This window comes from Anomaloglossus baeobatrachus, chromosome 9, assembly GCF_048569485.1.
Source record: "Anomaloglossus baeobatrachus isolate aAnoBae1 chromosome 9, aAnoBae1.hap1, whole genome shotgun sequence".
Lineage (NCBI taxonomy): Eukaryota > Metazoa > Chordata > Amphibia > Anura > Aromobatidae > Anomaloglossus > Anomaloglossus baeobatrachus.
Genome location: NC_134361.1, coordinates 224,853,569 through 224,875,847, shown reverse-complemented (window position 1 = coordinate 224,875,847; position 22,279 = coordinate 224,853,569). Strand labels below are relative to the sequence as shown.

The following is a 22,279-nucleotide window of genomic DNA, read 5'->3' as shown; positions in this document are numbered from 1 at the left end:
CATGGGGGTCAGCTAAATTACTTTTAGGTTATTTAATGATGTTCCAGCATTAGCGCAAGCTGTGGCAGCCTTCCAGATTGAGACATGGTCCGGGTCACAACTGTACAATTGTACTCAGATATCACGGGTCACAGGCAGATGATTGTGGTCAAGTTTAAGTCAACAACCAACGGATAAGGGAGCAGCTACCAGAACCCCGTAAAGCCCTTTGGAGCAAAAAGTAACGAAAAAGGCTGAAATAAACTAGAAAACCTATCAGGGTATAAAAGGTTCACTCTCTAAAAAAAAAAAAAGACATCTGTACAAGGCAACATCTGACTTGGAGGAACAGCCGGCCAGACTGTTGGCTGACAGCTATCTCATCCCGACTACCTCATGAGCATGCATGCTTGGATTGGCAGCATGCGAGAGCATTGCCATAGGAATTGGACGAGCTGCTGCCAGATACATCTGGCTGTGCTTTTCATGCTCAAATGTTTGGAGACAGTCAGCATGTCGTAATACATATTAATGTGATGGGTATAGGCAGCTATGTCAGAGAGGCGCAAGTCCACTGGAGCAGATGGCTATCTATGTACAAGGACAGTCACGTACCACTACTTACTGGTAATAAGTGGCCAAACAAGACTCTCCATGGCGAATTTTATAGGAAAAAACCTTTTCTCTCATCTTAGTAAACATTACACCATCCTCCATGTAATGCCCATACCAGCGTCCTCGCACTCTCCTGCTCCCCTCCCCCGGTGAGGACATCTGTTGCTTTACCTGTCCAGGCGTCCTGTGGCAGTGGTCCCGTTCCCGTCCCATGCTGCTGCCTTCCGGACTAGTGTCTGTACACCCGGCAGACTTTCAACCTCTGCCCATAGGTCGCGGCCACGCCCCTTTCTTAAAGGGCCAGCATCCTCTTACCCCGGAAGTACCTCTCATGTCAGTTAGGAAGCTGCAGGTACTTAAGGCACCTCTGCCCTATTAGTGGTGCCTGGGCAACGAGTCTAATATGTTGCTAGTTCTCAGGTTCCCTAGCACTGTGCTGCTGCCGTTGATACATTCTGCTAGTTCTGTTGCTGATACCTGTTTGCATTACAGAGTGCTGCTGCAAGCCGCTACCCTGGCCGCCTACCACGATACCCGCTGCCACGAAGTATCGTCCCGTGCTGCCACAAGTATCCTCTGGCTGGCTCATAGGATACCTGTATACCTGTCATCCACGCAGGATGCTGCTGCTCTATCATCCATCCAAGATGGAATCTCGACACCTGCTGCTGTCGCAACCTATTGCCAGAGACTGTCGCTCCCGTACCCCTGGGGCCAGCTGACGCAGAACCAGTCTTCCCGAGTGACACCCGGACTTAAACCTGCAGCATAACACCCTCACCATTAGGCCGGGGCCACACAGGGACTAATGCGGTCCTCGCATGACACTCGGCTCACGCTGGCAGCACAGCGGGAGCCGAGTGTCACTGCGACTGAGGTCCGATCATGCGATCGGACCACAGCTGCAGGGGTCGGGCCAGCGCTGAGGAGGGGCGGGCCGGCACTGAGGAGGGGAGGACTGGCGCTGAGGAGGGGAGGACAGGCACTGAGAAGGGGTGGGCCGGCGCTGAGGAGGGGTGGGAGGGATTTCTCTCCCTCTCTCCTTCGTAGCCGGCTATTGCCATTCTTGCCCTACACGCGCGGTACACCGGTGTACTGCGAGTGCAGTGCGATCTTTCTCTCATCCCATAGACGTGAATGGGTGCGAGAGAAAGAGACTCGCATTACAATCGCAGCATGCCACACAGGCTTATATTGGTCCGAGTGGAATGCGATGTTTTATCACACTCCACTCGGTCCGATTTTCATGCCGTGTGTCTTAGACCATAGGAGCTATGGAGAAGACCACACTCAGGTCCGTAGCCAAGACCCTCTGGGTTTTCTGTGTGCTGCGGCCCAGTGGGTCCAGTAACATCTGTGCTCGTCCGGTGAGCATAACACTCCTACTGTCTATAATGGAGCCGTCTGCCTGATTTATCCACTACAGCTTAAAAACTAATTGCTAGAACAACAGACCACAGACTAGTCGAACAATTCCTTTAAGACGTTATCAATCCCATTTCGGAGCCAAAAAAAAAAAAAAAATGAAGAAAATAGTTCTTTGAAAATAAAACTTATAAGAAATGAAAGGTAAAAGTTCTGTTACTTTGTAGCTGTTCCACTTGGCTGGAGACGACTTTAATTATATGTATTTAAGGTAAAATGCTGAAAGCCTTCCTATATTACTAGTTAATGGTGACTTTAATGTCTATGAATGATGCATATTGTCCTGCTCTCTGTGAATGGATTGTCCGCAGTGTAACACTGCACTGCCGGTGATAAGCGAGGGCCGGGGCAGGGTTATTTCTGCGCACCACGACTGCAGGTGCACAGACAATGTGGTTTTTGGCTTGAAACAAAACTATTAAATGGTAGAGATTAAACTGAGCTGGATGATGCCAAGAAGCAAGAAATATGAAATGTACATGTAAAAAAAATAACGTATATATACCAAAAAGGTCTGAAATGATGAAGAGTGGTGTCAGTCAATTGTCTACGAGCCGAATATGAAACACTATATCCATGGAGGAAGCGGAGCCGACATTAGTGCAGCGCGGGCTGAACCTCACTGATAAGAGAAGGAATTTGTGCATTTCTATAACGGCACAAATGAAAACTGAATTCAGCGAGAAAAAAAAAATACTGCGCCTGTTCCAGGTTTATGTTGCAGTCTACACTCGGTCACAGGAGACACAAGAACTGTGACTCTAAGGCTATGTGTCCACGGTAGAATGTTGCTGCGGATTTTTCGGCATGAAAATCCGCGGCTTTCCCGCAAAATCCGCACCTTTTCAAAGGTGCGGATTTACCGCGGAATTGCCACGGATTTTGGTGCGGATTTTTTTTTTTCCCAATTCTGAAGCCAAAATCCGGATCAAAATCAGCAACAATAATTGACATGTTGCAGATTTTTCCGGATCAAAATCCGCCGCGGAAAAATCCGCAGCATGGGCACAGCATTTACAAAATGCCATAGAAATGGCTGGGAAGTGCCGCTACTGCAGATTTTCAGAAAATCCGCGGCTTTTCCGTGAGAAATCCGCGGCAAAATCCGCGCATTTTCCGCAGCGTGGACACATAGCCTAAGACGTCTGCCATGTCCTGCTATGTGGATGAAGCCCAGGAGCGGGTCCCCTGCTTGGGCGCTGGTAAATGTGGAATGTGGTTTCACCGACAGTGAGGAATATTTGGGCCAGATAAAGGTCCAGGCTCATCCTTTGTAGTCACCACGTTCTTCCATCCATCAATGATAAACATCAAGGCCAGAGCCCGAGCAATAACAGGGCTGCATTAAATAAAACCAGGTTTACGGATGAGTTTCTGCATTAAGGCAGCAGCTGTGACTGTGAAAGTCAGGATTTACTAGGCCATGGGGCTCACAACACAGACACTCGTGTTAGCAGCCATGGTCTGGTGAGTTCTCATATTAGTTAACTCTCATTGATAAAATGACTGGAGAACATCTGCACAGAGGATGGCACTGGTGTGTGAGACGCCGTATACACTGTACGCAGAAGGGGAGAACTACTATCATTATTACTACTAGCTTTACGCAGGTATACTCCTACCACACTACTTAGGCATAATGCTGCCAGACTGTAATCCTAAATATTGCCATCTTACTGCCCACTCCAATATTGCTGCCAGACCATACACCTGAATTATGCCGCCAGACTGTCCACCTAAATAAAAAATAAAGATGAAGGCTGCACATCCAATAATATGATAATGGTATAATGCTACACGCATGCTGACAATTATAATGAAAAATGCAATTTGCTAACTGGAAAGTGAAAATGTGAATAATGAAATGCAAACCTGCCAAGACTATTAGGAAAAAGAGATATTTAGCAATCGCATTGATCAATATTACCGAGCCCCAATACCTCGCCAAGGTATATCTCTATATTGGGGTCCCTAGCTCTGTGACCCTAACTGTGTGTCATCTCATTGCAATTAAAAACTGCTGTGTGTGTGGAGAGTCCACCTAAATAATACTGCCAGACTGTTCACCTAAATATTGCCACCTTACTTCCCACTCAAATATTGCTGCTAGACCATACACCTGAATAATGCTGCCAGACTATACACCTAAATAATGCTGCCAGACTGTACATCTAACTATTGCCGCTTTAATGCCCACTCAAATATTACCACCAGACCATACACCTTAATAATGCCGCCAGAGTATATACATGAATAATGCTGCCATACTGTACGCCTGAATAATGCCGCAAGACTGTACACTTGAATAATGCTGCCAGACTTATACCTAATATCTGTGACTTGCGGTAAATCGATTAGCTGCAAATCAGTTTTTTTTCCAAAATCATCTTTAGTGGGCAGTACAATGCCAATATTTAGGTGTAAAAACAAAAATAAAAAGAGGAATTAAATCCTCCAATAGCTAAGCAAATACTCACAGACAAATGGCAGAAGATGTAAACTGCCCAGGCCAAAAAAAAACTAAATGCACTACCAGGATGCAGCAAGACCTCCAATAAATGGAGGCATCTCAGCTGCAAGAGGAGCAAATCACTCGACCGTTTCCAGAGACGGAGGGGAGCAATTGCTTGATGGTAAAATTGCACACTTGTGGCTTGCATAGGTCACTGTTCACAGTATCTGGTAAGCGGCCTATTAGTTACACCCATCACAATAGATGCCAGCGGGCTGCACCAGTGCTATATATGTGCTCCATGCAGGGACAGTGACTATAGTATGCTCCCCTTCATCTTTGGAAACGGTCGAGTGATTTGCTCCTCTTGCACCTGTGATGCCTCCATTTATTGGAGGTCTTGCTGCATCCTGGTAATACATTAGTTGTTTTTTTTTGCCTGGGCAGTTTACATCTTCTGCCATTTGTCTGTGACAATATTTAGGTGTACAGTTTAGCAGCATTAGTTTGGTGGAAGTATTCAGATGTTCAGTCTCATTTCGGTGGGCAGTCCGCAGGTCTACAGTCTTATCTGGGTGGTCAGTCCGCAGTCTTATAGGCGTGGTCAGTCCGCAGGTCTACAGTCTTATAGGGGTGGTCAGTCCGCAGGTCTACAGTCTTATCTGGGTGGTCAGTCCGCAGGTGTACAGTCTTATCTGGGTGGTCAGTCCGCAGGTGTACAGTCTTATAGGGGTGGTCAGTCCGCATGTGTACAGTCTTATCTGGGTGGTCAGTCCGCAGGTGTACAGTCTTATCTGGGTGGTCAGTCCGCAGGTCTACAGTCTTATAGGGGTGGTCAGTCCGCAGGTCTACAGTCTTATCTGGGTGGTCAGTCCGCAGGTGTACAGTCTTATCTGGGTGGTCAGTCCGCAGGTGTACAGTCTTATAGGGGTGGTCAGTCCGCATGTGTACAGTCTTATCTGGGTGGTCAGTCCGCAGGTCTACAGTCTTATCTGGGTGGTCAGTCCGCAGGTGTACAGTCTTATAGGGGTGGTCAGTCCGCAGGTGTACAGTCTTATAGGGGTGGTCAGTCCGCAGGTGTACAGTCTTATCTGGGTGGTCAGTCCGCAGGTCTACAGTCTTATAGGGGTGGTCAGTCCGCAGGTGTACAGTCTTATAGGGGTGGTCAGTCCGCAGGTGTACAGTCTTATCTGGGTGGTCAGTCCGCAGGTCTACAGTCTTATCTGGGTGGTCAGTCCGCAGGTCTACAGTCTTATAGGGGTGGTCAGTCCGCAGGTGTACAGTCTTATAGGGGTGGTCAGTCCGCAGGTGTACAGTCTTATCTGGGTGGTCAGTCCGCAGGTGTACAGTCTTATCTGGGTGGTCAGTCCGCAGGTCTACAGTCTTATCTGGGTGGTCAGTCCGCAGGTGTACAGTCTTATAGGGGTGGTCAGTCCGCAGGTGTACAGTCTTATAGGGGTGGTCAGTCCGCAGGTGTACAGTCTTATCTGGGTGGTCAGTCCGCAGGTCTACAGTCTTATAGGGGTGGTCAGTCCGCAGGTCTACAGTCTTATAGGGGTGGTCAGTCCGCAGGTGTACAGTCTTATCTGGGTGGTCAGTCTGGCAGCATTTTGTCGGGTGTACAGAATGGTGGCTTTATTTGGATGGACATTCTGTCAATGTCAGAGAAATATGGAATATACCTAATATGACATTTTTAAGGTGTAGTAGTAGTAACTTTGACACTTTTTTTTCCTTCTTTTACGACGCGGTGTTTGCATGTGCAATCCCCTTTAAATCTGAATCCAAAATCTGGCACGTCTTTAAGAACACACAAATCTTGTTTCATCTTACCGAGATCCCTCATTTAGAGGTGAAAATATGCATCCTGTTCTTATTTACAGTTGCTATATAAAAACACGCATATCCTATGGGGGACGGAGGAGCAAGGAAATTCTTTGTTCAGCTATCTGAGGATACAAATAAAACATTCCCTGATAAATATACCCCAGTGTTCCTATACACAGGAGGTATCTAGCACATATCAGCAGTCGCTACCACACAAATTATATTCCTAATTAAGCCAAAAAAAAACCTAATGGAAACAAAACAGAAATTTGCAATCAAATCAATTTCTCAACAGAGAAGTTCCATAAAGCCAGTGTGAGATAAGAGTCGGAGCAGGAGGAGGAGGAGGCTGCCGGCTTGCCGAGCTGGGGGCGTGTTGTTCTTTGTTAAAGTGCGTGCCCAAACCAGGCATCAAGAATCTGAAGGGGAATAATTGGCAAGTGTTGAATTATTGAGTAAGTATTTATACATGTAAAGCGAGACAAGGAATGTAGTCTAAAGCCCGGCTTAGATGCGATGAATTAGTACTTGACAAAAATATTTCTTTGCTTTGGAAATATAGAAGTTGGAGAAAAGAACGGCGCCGAGCTCTGAAGTCCATTTCATGTCTTCAAGACTATTAATAAAGAGCTAAGAGCCTATAAACCGCGCTACCTTGTTGCTTGAAGATTTATATGGAAATTTTGGGGGGGTTTTTATTACAGAAAGTTAGGGGAAAAACATTAAAAAAAAATTAACTCATTGATTTTACTTGTAAATCAATAAAAAATTTAAGACCTATGGATTTTTTTCTTTTTTCCATTTATACTTTTATACAGAAAGTTTTAAATAAAAAAAAAAAACTACAAAAAAAATCTAAAAATTAAATTTATAATTTGCGGAATTAATGTATTTTTAGCTAATTAGAAGCACGGCTGTAGTATTACAACATATTACGTACTTAAGATCCAATATCCAGCCGTCAACACATCGACACGTCCCACAGACCTAAAGTCCTCAAAAAATCATAATAAAAAAACAAGATCAAGCTAAACACGCCAAACTGTACACCTAAATAATGTCACCAGACTGTACACCTAAAAACTGTCACCAGACTGTACACCTAAAAAATGTCCCCAGACTGTACAGCTAAATAATGTCACCAGACTGTACACCTAAATAATGTCACCAGACTGTACACCTAAATAATGTCCCCAGACTGTACAGCTAAATAATGTCACCAGACTGTACACCTAAATAATGTCACCAGACTGTACACCTAAATAATGTCACCAGACTGTACACCTAAATAATGTCCCCAGACTGTACACCTAAATAATGTCCCCAGACTGTACACCTAAATAATGTCACCAGACTGTACACCTAAATAATGTCACCAGACTGTACACCTAAATAATGTCACCAGACTGTACACCTAAATAATGTCCCCAGACTATACACCTAAAAAATGTCCCCAGACTGTACAGCTAAATAATGTCACCAGACTGTACACCTAAATAATGTCACCAGACTGTACACCTAAATAATGTCCCCAGACTGTACAGCTAAATAATGTCACCAGACTGTACACCTAAATAATGTCACCAGACTGTACACCTAAATAATGTCACCAGACTGTACACCTAAATAATGTCACCAGACTGTACACCTAAATAATGTCCCCAGACTGTACACCTAAATAATGTCACCAGACTGTACACCTAAATAATGTCACCAGACTGTACACCTAAATAATGTCACCAGACTGTACACCTAAATAATGTCCCCAGACTGTACACCTAAATAATGTCACCAGACTGCACACCTAAATAATATCACCAGACTGTACACCTAAATAATGTCCCCAGACTGTACACCTAAATAATGTCACCAGACTGTACACCTAAATAATATCACCAGACTGTACACCTAAATAATGTCCCCAGACTGTACACCTAAATAATGTCACCAGACTGTACACCTAAATAATGTCACCAGACTGTACACCTAAATAATGTCACCAGACTGTACACCTAAATAATGTCACCAGACTGTACACCTAAATAATGTCCCCAGACTGTACACCCTAAATAATGTCACCAGACTGTACACCTAAATAATGTCACCAGACTGTACACCTAAATAATGTCACCAGACTGTACACCTAAATAATGTCCCCAGACTGTACACCTAAATAATGTCCCCAGACTGTACACCTAAATAATGTCACCAGACTGTACACCTAAATAATGTCACCAGACTGTACACCTAAATAATGTCCCCAGACTATACACCTAAATAATGTCACCAGACTGTACACCTAAATAATGTCCCCAGACTGTACACCCTAAATAATGTCACCAGACTGTACACCCTAAATAATGTCACCAGACTGCACACCTAAATAATGTCACCAGACTGTACACCTAAATAATGTCACCAGACTGTACACCTAAATAATGTCACCAGACTGTACACCTAAATAATGTCACCAGACTGTACACCTAAATAATGTCCCCAGACTGTACACCTAAATAATGTCACCAGACTGTACACCTAAATAATGTCACCAGACTGTACACCTAAATAATGTCCCCAGACTATACACCTAAATAATGTCACCAGACTGTACACCTAAATAATGTCCCCAGACTGTACACCCTAAATAATGTCACCAGACTGTACACCCTAAATAATGTCACCAGACTGTACACCTAAATAATGTCACCAGACTGTACACCTAAATAATGTCACCAGACTGTACACCCTAAATAATGTCACCAGACTGTACACCTAAATAATATCACCAGACTGTACACCTAAATAATGTCACCAGACTGTACACCTAAATAATGTCCCCAGACTGTACACCTAAATAATGTCACCAGACTGTACACCTAAATAATGTCACCAGACTGTACAGCTAAATAATATCACCAGACTGTACACCTAAATAATATCACCAGACTGTACACCTAAATAATGTCCCCAGACTGTACAGCTAAATAATGTCCCCAGACTATACACCTAAATAATGTCACCAGACTGTACACCTAAATAATGTCACCAGACTGTACACCTAAATAATGTCCCCAGACTATACACCTAAATAATGTCCCCAGACTATACACCTAAATAATATCACCAGACTGTACACCTAAATAATATCACCAGACTGTACACCTAAATAATGTCACCAGACTGTACACCTAAATAATGTCCCCAGACTGTACACCTAAATAATGTCCCCAGACTGTACACCTAAATAATGTCACCAGACTGTACACCTAAATAATATCACCAGACTGTACACCTAAATAATGTCACCAGACTGTACACCCTAAATAATGTCACCAGACTGTACACCCTAAATAATGTCACCAGACTGTACACCCTAAATAATGTCACCAGACTGTACACCCTAAATAATGTCACCAGACTGTACACCTAAATAATGTCACCAGACTGTACACCTAAATAATATCACCAGACTGTACACCTAAATAATGTCACCAGACTGTACACCCTAAATAATGTCACCAGACTGTACACCCTAAATAATGTCACCAGACTGTACACCCTAAATAATGTCACCAGACTGTACACCCTAAATAATGTCACCAGACGGTACACCTAAATAATGTCCCCAGACTGTACACCTAAATAATGTCACCAGACTGTACACCTAAATAATATCACCAGACTGTACACCTAAATAATATCACCAGACTGTACACCTAAATAATATCACCAGACTGTACACCTAAATAATGTCACCAGACTGTACACCTAAATAATGTCACCAGACTGTACAGCTAAATAATGTCACCAGACTGTACACCTAAATAATGTCACCAGACTGTACACCTAAATAATAGGTAAATCGTCTCTTCAGAGAAAAAGAGGACCTGACCTCTAGTGCCACCTACTGGAAGGAGTGATCTTAAACGTCAACACCGACTCTTAACAAGCCTTGCCACATGACTTAGGATAAAAGCCAAACTAGATACTCTATGTGCAATATTTGAGGTGTTCGCCCCTCATCAGTGCAAAGCAGGAGATGTGATTTGGCTGTATGAGAGGCCTCTGCTGGGATCGGGGTACATGTAGAGTGACGTGTGGCAACAATAATGGTACCACAAACCATAGAACAAGTTCTACATCCATTTTCCCGTATTTTGCTGCGGAGATATCACGGCTTGGGCTCCTGACATACACAACAGTCATGACGAATGAGAATTTATTGCGTTATTTACAAAAGACATTGAGAGAAGCGCATTTATTATGATGAAAAAGTGTGAAATAAAGTGAAAAACAATATAAAGTAGAGGCTAAACGGAGAAGGATTTTCCTGCTGTCAAGTTCAAGGGGCAACAGCTGGGACGTGACAAATATTTCACAGCTCCGAAGGGAAAGGGTCTCCGACAGAGAAAATAAGCTCTGTAGTGTACACTCGAGATTATAGAGAAGACTTTCCTGCAGACAGGATGAATGCGGATGGAGACGGGAGCCCTGGAAAAAAAAATGGTAGCAAAACGTATTGACGGTGGATTTCCCAGTAGCTGGTCTGGCCTCGAGCTTTCTAGAGAGGGTGGAATACCGGTAAGCCCGCACCGATGTCCTCACACCTGGTGCCTGCGACTCCTTAGCCCCTTGTAATTGTTTTAGGCAGGGTGTTGCTTACTTTGAGCGTGTTGGTTCCAGCTAAGTCCTTGCAGGTGCTGTGTGGCAGGAACTATGAAGAACCATCCAACTGGAGGTCATCCAAAACGTTTCTTTGCGCTCTTCAGCTTTCTCGAACGCTTCATCAACTCCGCAGAGTGACATTATTCTTTATTAAATTATGGTAAGTACAGCTTATGTTTCCCTCTTTCTGCAAAGAGTAGTTACAGAGTGTATTTGTCACGATTCCTCTGTGCGGAGCATCTTGCACTGGAGATGCTCTGCTGTGCTTTCTGGACTGCTGAGCTGGCAGGTTGATTGACCGTTCCATTCTCTTGGAGGTGCTGATTGCTCAGGTGTTTCATCCTTCTGGTAATTGCCCTATTTCTTTTACTGAGTATGCGCCCCCAAAACCTTGCCAGTCGTACACTCTGGTTTGGTAGTTGTGCTGTTATCCTGTGTCATTGTTTTGATCTCCGTTTTCTGATTCCGGACTGCTACATGATTTCTCTTTGCCCGCTCCCTGTCCCTGTTCCTGTTCCTGTGGTGACTTATTGGCTGTTGACCACGGACTGTTATCTGATTACGTCTCTTTTTCCTGATCCCGGACTGTTGCATGATTTCTCTTTGTCCGCTCCCTGTCCCTGTTCCTGTCGTGACTTCTTAGCTCTTGACCACGGACCGTTATCTGACTACGTCTCTGTTTTCTGATCCCGGACTGTTGCATGATTTCTCTTTGCCCGCTCCCTGTCCCTGTTCCTGTCGTGACTTCTTGGCTCTTGACCACGGACCGTTATCTGACTACGTCTCTGTTTTCTGATCCCGGACTGTTGCATGATTTCTCTTTGCCCGCTCCCTGTCCCTGTTCCTGTCGTGACTTCTTGGCTCTTGACCACGGACCGTTTTCTGACTACGTCTCTGTTTTCTGATCCCGGACTGTTGCATGATTTCTCTTTGCCTGCTCCCTGTCCCTGTTGTGACTTCTTGGCTCTTGACCACAGACCGTTATCTGACTACGTCTCTGTTTTCTGATCCCGGACTTTTGCTTGATTTCTCTTTGCCCGCTCCCTGTCCCTGTTCCTGTCGTGACTTCTTGGCTCTTGACCATGGACCATTATCTGACTACGTCTCTGTTTTCTCCCGGGAATATTGACCTCGTAATCGTGACCAGACTACGCATGAATTCTCCCTGTGTCCATACGTGTCCCCCTGTTACCAGACTTTCCTGACTACTCTTCCGTCTGTACTGCCCGTAAGTAGTGGCTTGCATTACAGTATTATTGTTTACAGCTGCATTCACAATTCTATAGGCTTCACAGCTGAGATCTCCCAGCATTCCTTGCGGATTCAATTCAAGCACAACATTCACCTTATCTCTGCTTTTAGCTTGTCGATCGATAAATAGCAGAATGGTGAATGCAGCTCTGGAGTTCAAAAGAGTAATCTGGAGATAGAAGCAAAGCAAATAGGTGGGAAGGTGAACGGAAAGAGCTTGTGCTTGGTTTGAACAGTCATTTTGTGCAAACAGACTTCCTCTAAATTGAATGTAATTCATGTCTTGCATTTTAAAAAGTTTTTCTGGTCCAAGTACAAATTTTGTCAGGGACTGCTTCTGCCTATCATCCTGGACAGGGGTGAACATATCATTGGTGCAACCTGTGCAGCCGCACAGGGGCCCAAGAGGTAAGGGGGGCCATTTCTACCTCGAAAGCAAGTGGAATTGTGCATTATGAGGAGCTTTTGGGCTGCAAAGGGCCCATATACTGTTCTTACACAGGGACCCTTTTCTGTCTGTGTCCGCCAGTGATCATGAACCCTAACAGAGCATATAATACACAGTTTGGAATCGGCATGATAAACAGTACAAACAGAAATTAAAGTCTGTCCTGGAAAATTCCTTTAATCTCTCATATCTTAACCAAACACTTTCCAAGTGTTACAAAAAAAAAAAAAATCAAAGGGGCAATACCCAAGCTTTCAATGCGCTCGTTAGTGTGATGCAGCCACTACTTACAGGGAGTATGTGTGGAAGAGTAGTCAAGAAAGCTAACAGGAGGACACATACGAACACAAGGAGTAAACAGAGGCGTAGTCAGGTTAATATCCAAGGGTCAGAAATCCAGGAGAGCATGTAATATGTTCAGAGAGAAAACAGAGACGTGGTCAGGTAACGGTCCAAGGTCACAAGAGCAGGAGGCCATGACAGGAACAGGGAGCGGGCAGAGAGGGGTCAAATAACAGTCCAGGGTCAGAGAACAAAGACCAGAACACTAGCAAAGACACAAGCCAACAGCACAACGGCAGAACCAGAAAATACAACTGGCGCTGTCCTGGACATTTACCAGGGAGGTGGAACACCTGAGTAATCAGCATCAACATGGAATCCTGAGCTGTCAAAAACACTGCTAGCTAGTAACACAGGAAAGCACAGCAGAGCATCTCCAAAGGCAAGATGTTCTGCACAGAGGAATAATGACAGGTACCAGCTGAAATGTAAATCTGTCCTGGAAAACCCCTTTTTAACCAAGCGCTTTCCAAAGTGTTACAAACATAACCATAGGGGCCAAAACTCAAGCTTTAAGTGATATTTAGACATGGATTCAAAGAGTGAAAAAATTATTGACTGTCCAAAAAAACATAAAGTTACATTTCTAACCTGATCTGTTATGGATTTGGCAAGAAGCGGAGAAATGCTGAATTACACAATTCCTGCGCAAATCAGAAAGCTATCCATAAATGTATGCTTGCGCTGGGTCCTCCACTAAAGAGCCACCAGCAGGGCCTTACACACTCACAAACGTTTCTAGTGACATGGAAAAAATGACATTATTTTCAGAATGTGACGTACAAGAATCAGGTGTTAATCTCTAAACCAGCTCCATATACTGAGATGTAGACTTGGTATACATATCCTGGCTGAGCATCAAGACTTCACACCTCGAAGTCAAGACCAGATAATATGCCTATAAAATGAAGAGATCTCCGCCAACAAACTCCGCCAGATGAAGTTAGCATCAAACATGATTTCATGATAAACTGATATTCCAGTGGAGACTGTAAATGGGCTGACGGTAACTCGCACCCTGGAGTGAAATACCATGAACCAGACACATGTATCCAGCAACAAGAGACGAGGGTAGAAAGTGGAGAAAGATGAAGAATAGCCCACGAGTTATCGAGTTAGATTTCACCTTTTTCCAAACCCCATTATAATTTTCCTAAATTTCTCCTAAACCTGTAACTTAAGCAGCATGAACGGTGTCTGACCTACATTATACCAGACATACACGGAAAAGTAAGACTGGACAGACAATTTATAGGGAGAAAGTGATACAATGTGGCGATCGTTCAAGAGCCAGCGGCATTAACCTGCACTATGTCTCCGGGATACATTATCTTAACTTGTCTGGCCGCTGCTGGCAAATAAGTTGGATGGGCCGTTATCCAAGCCTTATACTATATACTGTATATTGAGGTGGATGTACACGTTGTAACATTGTGTCATTTTTGTTTCCAACACTTTGTGCTCATTCCTTAATATTTAGACATTGAGCTCTTTCTTCTGTTTACAGAGCTCCAAATTCAATGCATAAGAGTTAAAGCGCACCAATCACCAGGATTTTCCTATATAACCTATGGACAGTGCTATACTGGCGCTATCAGGCAGATTCTATACATATTTTTAGTTGTCAGCTAGGATGTGTAGGTTTTGAAACACAAGCAAGTAAAGTTTGTAAAATGAGCAGCTTTTGAATGGCAGCAGCTGACAGCTGGGGTGGGTATTCATAGTGACTCCCGCCCCCCTGCCTGTCCGTCCTCCCCCTGTTATTTATGCTAATTCTATTATAGAATCGTTTTACTAAGTGGCTAGAAGGACCTGTGCTGATGTCATACCCATGTGACCAGAAGGGGCAGGGCCTCAGCCAACAGAAAAATAACATTGCTTCCTGGTATCAGCTATGTTGGCTGAGGCCCCGCCCCTTATTGTCACATGGGTATGACATCAGCACAGGTCCTTCTAACCACTGGTCCTGAAGAAGAGGTCTTGAACCTTGAAACGAGTTGACCTATGGAATAAAAACATTTATTAATAAATCAACAATTTTTTTCATCTTTCTTGGCGACAGCGCGGCATGACCATCCTCTCCTCTACACCACTGCAGATTGCAGATTCTGACACTTCGCCCAATGGTTTGTCTGGTATCAACACAGGCAGACTTGGGCATCGACTTGCTATGTGCTGGTTCATAGGCAGACTAGCAAGGGTTAAGCTCTGCTGGTCTGCTTGCTCCTTTGGTCACATGTTGTGGGGAGGCCAATCACATCTGCTCCCCTCCTATTTATGGTGGTGGATTCCTTCTACCCATTCCAGCTATAGTTTATTCAATGTTGGTCCGTGTGTTGTGGTGTCCCAGACTGTCTGGTGAAAGTTGTCGTTATTGCTTGGTGTGCTTGTGGAGTTTACCCCTGTTGTTTTTTTTACTTCCTTCCTTCTTTTGTTTTCCTCCTGAATCTCTAATTGTCTTACCCGGTGTATTCGTGCTGTGTGATAAAAGTTTTGTTTTTCCCTTGTCTGTCTTTATCTGTGGGTTTCATCACACTCAGGTCCCGTCCCTCCCTGGGGAGTGGTAATTAGAGCAGGACTAGTCACAAGCAGGGCCAGGAAGGAGACTCTGGCATCTCCACCATCAGGAGTATCCCTGAGATTAAAGATAGCATAGGGCCCCCTAGCTTGAGGGACGGCTAAGGAGCCCCGGTTCTGCGCTATTCCACAGTCATCGTGAGAACATGTTAGGATGATTTTATAACTAAAGCCATTTGTACAGTCCCAGTACAACAATAAAAATAATAATCACATCTGCTCCCTCCTATTTATGTTGGTAGAAACCTTCAACTCATGCCAGCTATAGTTTATTAAAAAAAAAAAATCCTGAAGCAGCTTCCACTTGAAAGACGCGTTGTTTAATGCCTCGAAAAACTCTGTGTGATCACAGCCCTGTACTGAATAGTCCGATAAATCACAACATTTACCTGCCCAGCACCTCCTGCTCTCTACCAAGCTGCGGAGTGATCAGACTATATGTTCAATGTGACAGGTTCCCTTTAAGCGTATCCAAAACCAACCGAAGATTAAACTACTAAATAAAACAAAGCTCGTCATTTTCCATCTGAAAACTTTTCTCAAATGTTCTGTTTTGAGTCTAAGCTTTGAGAAGTCCTGGTTATGTCTGCATTGTTAATATGAGTGGCATTAGGAGTCTCCATATTGTCAACACACATCAGCACGTTGAAATGCCCTCCGTATAGGATTAACCTAAGAACAGATGTGTAATGTACTCTGCAGAGCCCCAACCTACAGGAGTCCAGACAGGATGAAAGCTCCCCTGACACTAACTGTCCTGGCGGAGGTTCTGTCATTTTTGGGGGTGTTATACTATCGATATAAAGAAACCTCCACTATGAACTTGTAGGAAAATGAACGTAGATATATCCCCAGAGAAAATCTCTCGGCTGTGAGGTCATTGTGCAGAGAACTTTCCATTGCTCATTACTAGGCAGACAACTGCAGTTCGGCTCGTTTCTTTCCTACTTTTTATCATTCCTAGAACACTAAAAGTTGATGAGTTGTGTGTAATTCCTCACGGCTGGTTTAGTCTTTGGATCCTACATAGTTTAGACTATTAGACAAATCTAAATTTCTCTTATCCCAGCCAGTTCGGTTAGATCACACTGGTGGCCAGTTTGGGTATGACATGTTGGGATGATATAACGACACCTCGGGGTTTGCTTTTCAGGACTTTTCATGTGTATAGATGGAGTTAGGGCCTTGTTTTTGTAGCAGTGGATGGCAAGCTCCCTCACTAGATCTGGAAAAGTAGATTCATACTCCATCAACAATTAGAAAATATGAAAGCCCTCATATATTACTTGTTGCACCTACTGCATTCACTCGATGGAATTCCGTTCTTAGAGCTAATTTTTTGGCTTACATTAGAGTTGATTCCAACAACCCAAACTTTGAAAGGGGTTGTCCCATAATTAACATACTTCCCCTTTCCACAGAAGTTCAAGCACTGTGAAAGTCCTGTGTGAATGGAGCTGTAATGAGCATTGTTCGACCACTGCTGCATGTACTTGTGATGCTAGACACTACAAACAGTATGAATAGAAGGGTTGTCAGAGAAGCCGGGATCATAAGCCAGGAGGTAATTTATAAGGTTCAAGGAGCATACAGAGACATGGTCAGGAAGAAGTCAGAGGTCAGAAGCCAGGAAGTAACGTATAAAGTTCAGGGAGCAGACAGATGTGGTCAAGAAGAGGTCCGAGGTCAGAAGCCGGTATGTAAAGTGTAAGATTCAGGGAGCAGACCGAGACGTGGTCAGGAAGAGGTTTGAGGTCAGAAGCCAAGATCAAAACACTTAAGGGTGGCTTTACACGCTGCGACATCGCTAATGATATATCGTCGGGGTCACGGTGTTTGTGACGCACATCCGGCGTCGTTCGCGACATCGCAGCGTGTGACAGCTAGCAGCGACGATCAACGATTGCAAAAACGTCAAAAATCGTTGATTGTTGACACGTCGCTCCTTTTCATAATATCGTTGGTGGTGCATGCCGCTGGTTGTTCGTCGTTCCTGCAGCATCACACATCGCTATGTGTGACACCGCAGGAACGACGAACATCTCCATACCTGCGTCCACCGGCAATGAGAAGGAAGGAGGTGGGTGGGATATTCCGCCCGCTCATCTCCGCCCCTCCGCTTCTATTGGATGGCTGCCGTGTGACGCCGCACGAACCACCCCCTTAGAAAGGAGGCGGTTCGCCGGCCACAGCGACGTCGCAGGGAAGGTAAGTCCGTGTGACGGGTGTAAGCGATGTTGTGCGCCACGGGCAGCGATTTGCCACCTGACGATATTGCAGCATGTAAAGTGCCCTTTACACCAGATAGGAGCCAAGAGCACACTGAACAAACAGGAAGTACGATTGACGAAGTTCGGACAGAGCAATCACCAGGAACGAGGCGCATCTGTGAAAGCAACTCCCAAAACCAGAGTGGACACTAGTGCTGAAAGGAAACCTGTCAGCAAGTGCACAAGAAACATAGCAGAGCATTTTCAAATGCAAAATGCTCTGCACAGCGGAGCTGTGACAAAAGCATTCCAGAGGCAAAATACTTCGCACAGCGGAACCGTGACAGTACTATCTAAAGAAGTGGTGGTCGCACCTAGTCACTATAATTCATGTGGGACTTGTTCTTGGGATCCCTGAGAGTTTCAGCAATCGTCAATCCTTCTTATCATCCTTCTTATCATCTATTCTGGAGTTAGGGGATACATGTTGAAGATGGGATGACCCCTTTAGTGTACAGAGATCTTGTGGAGCTTTCCATTTTCGGATTCATTCAACCATGATACCCTCAGATCTTGATTCTAAAGCTGAGAATAAAGCTTGCAATACCCTGGTCCTGCATCATAGGTGTCTCTGGGGGTCTCATACATCATGAGAATTGTCTCTTCAGGAAGGAAGCAGACGAACTTTAGTGCCTATTGGAAGTAGCAATACTTTGCACACTACGACATCACAAGCTGATGGTAGCGATGCCGAGCGCGATAGTCCCCGCCCCCGTCGCAGCTGCGATATCTTGTGATAGCTGTCGTAGTGAAAATTATCGCTACGGCAGCTTCACATGCACTCACCTGCCCTGCGACATCGCTGTGGCCGGCGAACCGTCTCCTTCCTAAGGGGGCGGGTCGTGCAGCGTCACAGCGACGTCACACGGCAGGCGGCCAATAGAAGCAGGGGGGCGGAGATGAGCGGGACGTAAACATCCCCCCCACCTCCTTCCTTCCGCATTGCAGCCGGGACGCAGGTAAGGAGATGTTCCTCGCTCCTGCGGCTTCACACACAGCGATGTGTGCTGCCGCAGGAACGAGGAACAACATCGTAACATCGGTCCTTCCGAAATTATGGAAATGACCGATGCTACACCGATTATTCGATTTCGACAATTTTGCGCTCGTTAATCGTATCAAAAACGATTTACACACTCCGATGTCGACAGCGACGCCGGATGTGCGTCACTTTCGATTTGACCCCACCGACATCGCAGCTGCGATGTCTTAGTGTGCAAAGTACCCCTAAAAGTCAAAATTGACCCTTTAATGAGCCTTGTCATATGACTTTGAATTTATGCCAGATCAGAAGCTCAATTTGCAGACACAGTTTTTCAAGCCCCTCATCAGTGAAAAGTATGAGATCTGATCTGGCTGTATGAGAGGCTAAGGGCCGTTTCACATCTTCGGTAGTTTGCCGGAAGCCGGATCCGGCACAAATGCAGTTCAGTTACATTCATTTATAATGGAAGAGCGACACCATAAAGACACATGCTTCATACACAACCGCATGTGTCCGCATGATGTCACGCTTCCATTGTAAATGAATGTAACTGTACTGCATTTGTGCCGGACCCGGCTTCCGGCAAAATACCGTAAATGTGAAACGGCCCTAAGACGGAGTCTAAGGGAAAAAGCTTGAGGTCACGCTAGGCTTAATGACTAAACCCCAGTGATAACGTGACATCGAAACGGGGTACAGGAAGTAAAGAATGCCAAGGTCTGGCTGCCACTGAGGACGACTGGACGCAGAACCTGGTCAGTGCTAAAATTTTGCTGAGCTGTATGTGATAATAATTCCTGAAATTATTGTGTGCAGAACATTCTGTATTGTTCTGCTATGCTCTCCTGCAGAGCCAGTATATATTTGCTTATGGTGCACAGTGTTTTGAAGGATGAATGCTCTGCTGATTCTTTCCAGAGCTAAGTTTCATGCTGGTACTGGGAGGTGCGTGATAATTCCTGCAATTATTGTGTGTCATGATTCCTATGTGCAGAGCATTGTGTATTGTTTTGCTATGCTCTCCTGCAGAGCCGGTATATATTACTTATGGTGCAGAGCGCTTTGCAGGGTGAATGCTCTGCAGGTTGTTTCACAGGACTGGGTTTCACGCTGGTCCTGGGCGGTGATCTCTCAAATGCTTCTCGTTCCCAGTGATTGCTTTGCTTCATTAGGGAGCGTGTTAGCTCAGGTCGCCGCCAGTCGTACTTCCTGGTTAGAGTTGTGCTGTTGGCTCCCGTGGTCCTCAGTGTTCTGGTCTTGGGCTCTCGACTCGGGACTGTTCACTCGTCTCTGCCTGTCCTCCCGTTTCTGTTGTGACTTCCCGGCTTCTGACCTCGGACTTCCTCCTGACCACGTCCCCGCCTGCTCCTGTATTTTGTACGTACTCTCCTGGAACCCTAACCTTCGGCTTGTATCTTGACCACGTCTCTGCCCCACGTGTACTATTGTGCTGGTTTACGATCTCGGCTTGTCTGACTATTTCTTCATTTACTGTATACTAGGTGTCTATGGTCACCTTGTGACAGGCATCACATTGTGGTTATCATGCAAGACTCACAAGGCTTTTGGAAACACTAATAGTAATATATAGATTAAATTTTAACTTTCTACTTTTTTTCTTCTAGTGGAGATCCAGTTGGCGTATGATCCCTGGGAAAATAAACTAAACTACAGGAGCTTCCCTCTACAAGAAAGACAATTGCATCTCTAATGTGACAAATAAGTTATTTTTTAGTGGACGTGCTATGACCTAATTCCGATGAATCAATGGGACCTTGATTATGTTCTTAACCGAAGACTCCACATTCTCATTGTAAACGGTGAAACATGCAGCCATTACTCATATGCACCACATCTGCCGGCAGGTAACGGCCACCGGTCACGTGGTACATTACTAATCTTGAGGTTTTGCTGGGCTACACGGCTCTTTCTGAAGACATTTCTGCAGGTCTCGTATCTCCAGCATTGTGAACACTTCCACATGTTATTAGGGAGCCCCTCAGTGTAATTGCTCTGCTTGTTTTGTCAGGTCTTGTTCAAAGGAGATCAATCAGGAGAAAATAATAAATTAAAAATTACCGACTCGGTTATAATTCTCCTCTCGTGCTCAAAATAAATAGTTTATGTTCAACACTTTCCAGTCGTGGACAAGTGATGTCGATTTAATGGGGGCTAGAATCAAATGAATGACTGCAGCTGGGGAGAAAAGAAGAACATTGGTTATTTATAAGAGTACTTTTTGTAGGAGGTAATTTCTGAGCACATGGGGCAGAGGGGGGAGGCTCCTGCTGCAGCCAGCAGTCATGCACTGTGAGGAGGAGGGGAAGACAGTGCTGAGGTTCAGGGAGGAAGTGATGGGATCATTTAACCTTTTTGTCCATTATTTTAAAGGAAGACTCTCCAAACTTTGAAAAACTATGACTCCCACAATGACACAGCTCGGGGCAGTACAGATCTGGTATAGCCTGGGAGTGGGGTGTCATCACTTTAAGTAGGAGACTAATATTTACATGAATTGATAACTTTCTAAATGCAGATATAAAATGTGTTTTAAAGGCTCAATCATTAACAAAAAATGTAAGATTTCGTGTCTGCAATTTGGTACATTTATGCTTGTTTATGGAAAAAAAAAATATTGGTAGAAAAAAAAAACTAGTTATACTCTAAAGGCTGGAAATCTTCCCAAGTACATTTACCATTAACATGGAAAAATTAAATTATGGCCTTTTTACAGAAAATGTGTCCACATTATAAAAGCACAGCTAAGCAGAATTGGCATCCAACCCATTTATGTCAAATCCCGACTGTTTACTCAGCAATTCGTCAGCGGCCCTACACTACCAGTTTTTGGCAGAGATCATATCCCCCTAAATCATAATGAAAATAATACGGTTTCAGATACATGGACAGAGATGTATTTACAGCGCTGAAAAGTGCTGAGCTGGAATGGCAGTGCGGAGGATGTGATAACTCACATGTGGACACAGGGGGTGTAAATCCACAGCTCAGTTTTAGGAAAAGAGATCAGGACATTAATGGATCACAAGAGTGAGTTGCTGTGAAAGTATACGGAGACCCAATGGATCCATCAATTCATACATCGTATATAAAGGGTTTATCACTTGTTTATAAAACATATGGCTATAAGATACGGTAGTTCTAAAAAATAAATTGAGTATTACTCACCCTCCAGTGGTCCAGCGCTACGTCTCCGCCACTGCCTCAATCTCTGTTTGTCTGCAGCACTGACTCTGACTGCCCTCACTACCTCCCATGGCCGCCTGTTCCACTCTCTGACTGCCCTCACTACCTCTTGTAGTAGCTTGTTCCACTCTCTGACTGCCCTCACTACCCCCCGCGGCCGCCTGTTCTACTCTCTGACTGCCCTCACTACCCCCCGTGGCCGCCTGTTCCACTCTCTGACTGCCCTCACTACCCCCCGT

General features: G+C 44.7%; 1 protein-coding gene and 1 long non-coding RNA gene across 9 annotated transcripts in view; one reads left to right on the top strand and one right to left on the bottom strand.

The window, feature by feature from the left end:
* The window catches only part of RALGPS1 (Ral GEF with PH domain and SH3 binding motif 1), a 531,171-nt gene that overhangs the window by 190,809 nt on the left and 318,083 nt on the right, over positions 1–22,279 (bottom strand). The gene's annotated exons all lie outside the window — the stretch shown is intronic.
* On the top strand, positions 10,808–20,887 carry LOC142250782 (uncharacterized). The gene is made up of 3 exons (XR_012725267.1): positions 10,808–10,879; positions 10,982–11,123; positions 20,462–20,887. It is a non-coding gene; the product is annotated as an uncharacterized LOC142250782 (long non-coding RNA).